The 8,721-nt window shown below is 32.2% G+C and overlaps 1 non-coding gene across 1 annotated transcript; it reads left to right on the top strand.

Moving 5' to 3' along the window:
- Positions 1 to 3,859: 3,859 nt before the first annotated feature.
- Positions 3,860 to 3,931, top strand: Smp_tRNA_01424_Pseudo_TTG.1.1. The gene has a single exon. It is a non-coding gene (tRNA).
- Positions 3,932 to 8,721: the final 4,790 nt, after the last annotated feature.

Genomic DNA, 8,721 nt, shown 5'->3' on the forward strand with positions numbered 1-8,721 from the left:
AACACTAGAAAATCCTCAGTAGTTCACCTTCCTAATCCCATCGGGGCTCAAGCACAGAAACCTCAGGCATTATAGCATATCCTTAACCTTCAAACTATTGAATCAACATCCAATAGTTTACATGTGCTAGTTTCGACCAATTTATTACACTTATAACTTAATTTCAGCACCATGTCTTACCCATTATTTAGATGAACAAAACATATCTTTATCAACTTTGAGCAGCTTAGAAGTTAGGTATCGTCTATGTTTACTTATTTCTTGGTAGCGAAATATGTTTTATCCTTCAGTGAACTTTGATTTTGAATGAAAAAACCAAATCTTGAATTTGGTTAGATTTTCAGTATAATAGAAGACCTTGTATGTCTCGTTTGAGTCTCTACATTAATTACTACACATTACTCAACTTCTTCTTACAAATACTTACTTACTTACGCCTGCTACTCCCAATGGAGCATAGGCCGCCCACCAGCATTCTCCAACCCACTCTGTCCTCGGCCTACCTTTCTAGTTCTATCCAATTTTTGTCCATTCTTCTCATGTCTGTCTCCATTTCTCGGCGTAATGTGTTCTTTGGTCTTCCTCTTTTCGTATGGCCTTCAGGATTCCATGTGAGGGCTTGTCGTGTGACGCAATCGGGTGATTTCCTCAATGTGTGCCCAATACTCTCCCATCGCTTCTTCCTGACTTCGTATTTCCACTTTATAGAGTAGAAAAAACTTTTGTGTATTTGTCTCAAGATCGTTCATCCCAGTTAGCTGACCAATATCTAAGGGGGAAATATTCGATATATTCAGTTTGCTCATAGATTCAACGTATAATTTAAATGAGTTATGGCATGAAAATAACGTGATATCGTTGAAGACTTTATTCATGATTTCCATTAAAAAAACTACGCAGATCCGTTTATCAGATGAAGCAGCTACCGATCGCCGATTTCTAGTTTTCAGTAGTTTCTGTCAACTGATAACAAACATCAACGGTAATTATCTAGAAATTAATGTATTGACTAAGATAAATGATAATGTGTATGTGTGCCGGGGAGACAGAGAGCTGATAGATAATCGCTAAATCTTTATTTCATCTGTCTTCTCTTTTAACGGATCCAACACAGAGTATTTCTATCCTTAGTTCTTTATGTTTTTTGCTTATTATAAAGTAAACATGGTCTAGTCTTTAAATTGTGTATATCCTCTTGACGGTGGGTCAATAATACATCCTAATAGGTATCATTATCAAGTTTTGATTTGATAATTTTGAATAAATTGAGCATTGGGTAGATTGTTATAAATAAATTAATATATTTGTAATATCCCAATGAGTATAAAAATTATATTTTCTGACATTTCGTGACTCAAATTTACATACATGTCGCTTATGAATCACCTTGACCGAAATGAAATGACATGACATTGATTTATTCAGATCTGTTTTTCGATTGATCACCTAATATTCGTGTTGTTCCGTTGTACTATTTAAACTTGAATTAATGTTAATTTGGTTATTTATTTTCTGAAGAAGTGGCTTACTCTGAGTCACGAAATGTCAGAAAATGTAATTTTTCTACTCATTGGGATATTACAAATATATTAATTTATTAATACATCCTAATGTTTTAATAATGATGACTGAATAATATCAATGATAAAGCATTTGAATTAGACACTTTGCCTGTCAATAATGAAAAGCAGAATTGACACATAATCAATAACACAGCGTTCTAAAATTATCCACACATGCATTTGATCCGTTCGATACTCCATAACATATTGAATAAGTTCATTGTGATGACCTTATCAGTGATTGGTTGTTCTCGAAATCTAAGTTATTTTCACATTCGAATTCCTGTTAACTGTTTTGTGATCTAATCAACATGTTCCCTATAGATTTATAGTTCAGATCTGCGCTGACACTGATGTTAAATTACAGATTATCCCAAATAGTAGGTGTAAATAAATTCTCTATTAGGTTTACCTGATCTACTCCAGTTTATCATACTTTTGTCCTCTGTTTATTTTAATTTATTTGTACAAGCTAATGAAATTAATAATTCATAAATGATAGAATGTCTATACTCTGACTCCAATTCGAACAATACAGTCTACAATAACGTAAGGACAAATATAGGCAAAAGAGACTATTGTTGGTAAAGTGTTGTCGGATAGCAGTGGATTACAGAATTAGTGCTTCATCCTGCTAGAATGACGGAGTAAATGCAGCTGAAGAGTCCTCAGTGGAACAAAATGGGCGCCTTGGATTCCACTTGTACTCACAATCCAAATATGCGAAAACTTTTGACTAAATGACAATACCGTGATGTTCACCTACCACAAATTCGGAGAATTGTTTAACGATTAGAATTTCTTTCTAAATAACTAATGGCCTCTTCTCCTACCATTGCATTTGATTGGCTATTACAACACAGACAAAATCATCTTGATAAACTATAACTTTTCCCTGTCATCTCATATCCTGATCAACATTAGTGGTAAATTTTAGCCGACGATATTTACTAGAATCAATAAAATTGATATCAGAAATGCTTTGACAGTTCAGTCCTGTGATTTTGATTGTAACTGGTTAGCCTTAGTCATACTGTATTCTTGCTAAAAATGTATTTTTTTTAGGATTAAGTGAATATAATCGTCCCTTGTTTTCTCTGATAAATTGAATTGTTATCAATATGTTGTCTACTTACATCATACGTCAACCTGAATTAACTAAATTTTCGCAAAAACAATAAATTTCCACATTTTAAATAAAAATGGAAATAAAAAAATTGATCTAACTCTTAATTCGTTGACGTAAATTCTACATTGACTCAAATTTGTGATGCTTATTTTGTATCCAGATCACTTTGATTATATATCTCTTAGTCTATTTACTTTGTTTGCTATTCTTTTTCTTTTTATGTGAATTCTAATTTTAAAAAGATAATATTAAAATGCAGTCTTTGGTACATTGAAATTTAAATCTATTCCCATGGTGAGTGGGCGTGTGTTTGAAAAGAAAGAGTAACCTAAAATTCAGATAAACTTATATATATAACTAGCCTAGTCTCGTAAATGGAACACAAATACGAGAAGAAATTGAGTCATCTGTTGAAAGATAGATGTATGTAAATATAAAACCTAGGAAAGAAGAATGATTGACTAATGAAAATTTAATCCTTTGTTATTGGCTTCTTTTTCAAGAAAAATAAAAGAAATGAAATGAATCACATTTAATTCATCTAAAATCACATGATATTCTAGTTGCTTTATGCAGAAATGATAATGCTGGTTTTGGTTGGGGGATTTTGTTGGGACTAAATAATAATAATAATAATAGTTTTCATTATGATTTCCACTAAAAATCTGACATTGTTTAGTGAACAATTAGGAGACTATGTAATACTAATTAGTTGTTCCGTACTACGCAACCCTATCACATAAGATTACTGTTTCTGCCATCTAGATATTTCAACAAGTTATCTGCTTTTAAATTCATTTAGTATTGCTTGTTTGAATATTCCCATTGATGTTTTTGGACTGCAACTGGTCAATCTCTAATTGGCATATGTGCATACTGTGCGTATTGCCTCCATATAGCTTAAATTCACAAGGATGGTAAGCAAAGATGGATAGTGACGAGTCCCAAATAGGACGAAACACGCGTCCTGGATTTCACTGCTAGCCACTATCCATCTTTGCTTACCATCCTTGTGAATTTAGGCTATATCGAGGTAATGCACACAGTATACACATATGCCAATTAGAGACTGACCAGTTGCAGTCCTAGAACATCAATGGGAAGATTCAAACAAATAATACCAAGTGAATTTAAACTTCACCCCATTGCACAAACAAGTGGCTATCAGGACCCAGTGGCCGAGTGGATAACGCGGTGGTGTTTGAAGCGAAAGGTACTAGGTTCGAGTCCCAGGTTGAACATCAACTCTGAGATGCAGGTACATCCAACTGACGAGTCCCAAATAGGACGAAACGCTCGTCCTGGACTCCACTGCTAGCCACTATCCATCTTTGCTTATCTGCTTTTGTTTATTTTAACACATCATTGTGTCTATTATTCGCATGACCCATTCAGGTGTGTTTATGAAAACTTTACGAACTTTGCTGTACTAGTTAGGAAAAAGTAAATCAGAGACATCGTGGTGACTGGAAATATTCATTGAAAAGAATGAACACTATTCATATGTCCATCACTGAACTGCGAACACCTAACTGGCTATCACTCAATATTTATCTTCAGGATCAATCAGGCAATAAGAAGAGGAAACTTATTGAAATACTTTGCTCTGAGAATTCTATTATGTACCCAAAATATAATATTGAATAAAACCAATAATAATAATAATATCCAACTCTCATTAAATGTAAGTTCGAGTTAGTACATTTAATTGGAACCAGTCAGTGAATTTACAATAATTCCCATCAAATTGCTTTCAGATCATATACACACACGCACTCAAACATGCAAACCCACTAAAACATGACAATATTATCGTTTACATTTGTACATATGCCGATTATTCAACAAAATCCTATCAGTGATATACTTAATTTTAAAAAGACGGTGAAAATGTCACTTAATTTTCAGCTTACTATACAAAGCGAGACAATAATAATAGCTTTATTGACTACAAAATAATTGATCACAGTAAATAATTATTAACACAGAGTTTCCAGAATTTCAACAAAGTCTTAGTTTCATAGGGACTTATTTACTTATTTACTCAGTCTATCACCCCTCATGGGCCACTGGCTGGCGACCAGGATTTCTCAAATAACTATTTCATCGTCTCTCTTTACCGGTTGTTTACAAATGCTACTCATTCTTTTGGTGTTCGCCTCCAATTCCCGACTCAATGTTCTAGGTCCTTCCTCCTTTCTCTTTGCCTTCAAGATTCCATGTTAGGTCTTGTTTTGTGATGCAGTTTTTGACGATATTCGCAAAGCGTGTACTGCCCATCTCCAGGGTCTTTTCTTTGTAAGCATTTAACTTATGAATATTTTTCAAGAGTGATTAGCAACGAATTATATTCATTCATAAATGTTTACATTGAGTTTTACCCCAATAATATACATTTTCATCTCAGAAAATATTACGAACAACATTCTGTGGAGAAAGTTCTTCGCAGATTAACACTTGTCTGGATTTCAGTGAAGCTCAACGGGCGGGGACTGAACAATTGTTTCGTCCTAATTTTTGGACCATTGAATTTTAGCTCAATAATCTAAAGGTTGAGTGCTTCCTAAGAAACATGGGTTCGTCCCCTGGTGAGATCATGGGTAAGCGGTGTTAAGGAACACCTTATCTTTTAATTAAATTTTCAAAACAGTATCAAAGATATTTATTCATTTTATGTCATCTGATGATGATAAGTTTTAAAATTAATGGTTTTATAGAATGTTATTAATTTTTAATTGCATGTAATTAATTGTTCAAGCTTTTATACAAAACAATAAATGTGTAATAATGCCAATACAATGCATGGCTGATTACATAAATTGAACATACGCACAGTATAAATTGTTAAGATGAATAGAAGTCATCGAATGTCAAGATAGTTACTGATAATTACAGTCATAAATGAACACTGTTCAATTATTGTAACACAAACAGGATACATTCAGTATTGTTTGTTTGAATCTTCCCATCGATTTGTTAGGACTGCAACTGGTCTGTCTCTAATTGGCATATGTGCATACTGTGCGTATTGCCTCAATATAGCCTTAATTAACAAGCATGGTAAGCAGGATACTATTTACTATTTTTAATCAATAATCAGAGATTGAAATACAAATGTTTATCCTTCACTATTTGATTCTAAACATTAAGTGATAGTAATCAATTTCATTGTTATCATAAAAGTACATATCGTTGCTTGTAGTCAACCTATTATATTCTTATCATTGACCTTATACAAAAATACAAAAATGACCTGATTCATTTGGTTTGTAAATAGGTGTGACACATTACAATTTCGTATTATATTTATTCATAAATAGAATTAAACAAACAAGTGTAGTTGTTTGTTTATCAATTAAATGTGAACATAGCCTTAACAAATATTTATAATCTAGATAATGTGTACATTAATTATAAAGGAACAATAATTAAGAGACATGTATCATGATTTAATCCAGTCGACTAAGTTAAGAGTGAACATCATGCTATATAAAAATTTACAGTTGAAAATGTGGTATTCGTAGGGAAATTCAAATATTGAAATGACATTTCTGAAATAACATAACTGTTATTTGGACGTAGCTTTTAAGAAAAATTGCATCATTTAATTATATATTGGCCCCCCTATATGTATTCCAGAAGTCACAATCTTTGCAATTTAGTGAAAAGTAAATTTTAAACATTTTGCACACAAAAGTATTTAGTCTGGAATACTGATAGGGTTTTTCTTAGATATTGTTGTGTCCTAAAAATGCATTCACGTATCAGACGATTCAACTTGTAAATTAAATTATCCAAATTTAGAAAACGTTTCTCACCATGTAGTTATTTTACCAGTAAAACGAGTGTTCACTGGAACACATTCGTCGTAGCATGTGTTTACCTAGTTATCAGACAAATTCATATGTTTTGTTTTCTATTTTCGGAAGTATGAATCGTATACGACCTTGAAATTAAAATACAAGATTTTTCTCTTTATCATAACAACTACCCAACTAATTTACATTTTTTAGACCGGTTCTATCACGAATTAAGAAATAAAGTACTCAGACGTGTACTCATAGTACGATTATGCATTAAACATTTACTATCAACTAGTTTCCTTATTTATCGAAATGCTATGACCAACCTTCTTTTCGGACAAGCAGTTCTTTCCTATTTATTTCTGATTGGTTAACTTGAGCGAAGAAATCAATTACAAATATATATATATATATATATATACGCCACCCCCCACCATTACTGAAACATTTTATCCATTTCAACAAAAGCCGTTTTCTTGTTTTGTCATAGTGTCTCTTACATTAATTAATATACTTTCTAATGTTTAATTATCTGACTTATATAGAGACGGAAGACAAGACATATGAAGACATCTTTATCGATAAAGTCAATTGATTTCATCTCTATTTAATAGGTATATATAGGTTTCAGGACTGTTCCAGATGTGGACCTTACTTAGAGGAGTAATTCTCTTACTATTATTAATCAATCCGGACTTGTCCTTTACTTACCCGTTTATCATTTTTTTCAATGTTATATCTAAGCTCACTTCATGAATTTCTTGGGAGTCTGCCAATTACCATGGAAATTGTAGCCTTGCTCAGTTCGTTTGTTTATTGGACGGAACACGTTCACATTATATATATATATACTGGAAAACCAGAGAGGAAAGGATCTTTGTTTTGTTATCAATTATGGCTCATTAGCACTATGAACTCATTTCTCAGCCGATATGAGAATGAGCATATATTTTTAAAGTGTCCCTATCATCATTCATTTATCCATCTATTCAGTTGTAATAAAATACTTCACAATTTTGAATCTAGATAATTTTTTGATACTCAGGACAGTCCTAGTTTAATAGAATCAGTAATCATCGTGTTATACTTCTATCCAGAACGATTACAAGTACTCAACATTCTATAGTGGTTTTTTCCAAAAAAAAGAATCTATAACTTATTAAGTCGATCAAATTTGACATAATGGAGCAATGCGCTGATAAGATTATATAAATTTAGTGATTATTAATGAAAGTTAGAAAAGATAAACAACGAATCGCTAATTTAATAGATAAATAAAAGCTAAACAAGTAGAGGGTGTTCACTTCCGTGTTCAAAGATTATCCCCTTATGTTGTCAAAGAAAAATAAAAGTCATCCCACAGTGGTGTTTCCAATGTTCCTCAAATTAATATCATAGGGATGATGGTTGTGGTGATGGGAATGACCTTGATAAATAATGCAGACAAAAGCTAATTAATATTATATTCACAAGAGATAAATATGTACATAATTTTTCTCAAGTTGTATTATTTGTCTAGACATTGCAACATTTATCATTTAAACTTTGATCTGAAAAAAATGTTATCACTATTATTATTATCATCAATAAGTTTTGGAATTTTCTGCCGAAGATTTTTTTATTTTGGTCTGATACGCTGATTAGTTACAAGGTTGATACACTTTAACGCATACGCGCATGCATATGCACATATGACATAGGTAAGTATTGATAGTGTGATCTTTACGCATTGACTAGTATCTGTCTAGTAAGACTCATTTAATACTTGACATTTTCAGCTTTTGATCAAAAATCTTAATCATGCATAATAAATAGCCGATCATAATGTGAGCATGTGTGTGCGTTGTATGAATGCGTGGGAGGGAGAGACGAAAATGAAGAATATATATCTCTTACTCTCTCGTTTAAAAAAAACACAGCAACAACACGAACACTAAATCAAAGATAATGAATAATGACAGAATATAATGCTAAATTCTGAAGAAAAAACATTTATCTAATGAATTAGTTAATTTGTAAGAAATAATAACACAACCGGTATTATTCGATTCTCTCTGAAGTTATCACATGTGTAACACAATTTCGGCGAATAAATAATTACTCCAATTGATGACAACTTCAATGATTATGTAAGTTGTCTACTGTGATCATTTACTGTCCCAAACGAATGACGGTAACTGAGAAAATATTTACTACCTTCTGTATTCTGATTAGTGTTCGGAGTAAC

The sequence above is a fragment of the Schistosoma mansoni genome, chromosome 1, assembly GCF_000237925.1.
Source record: "Schistosoma mansoni strain Puerto Rico chromosome 1, complete genome".
NCBI lineage: Eukaryota > Metazoa > Platyhelminthes > Trematoda > Strigeidida > Schistosomatidae > Schistosoma > Schistosoma mansoni.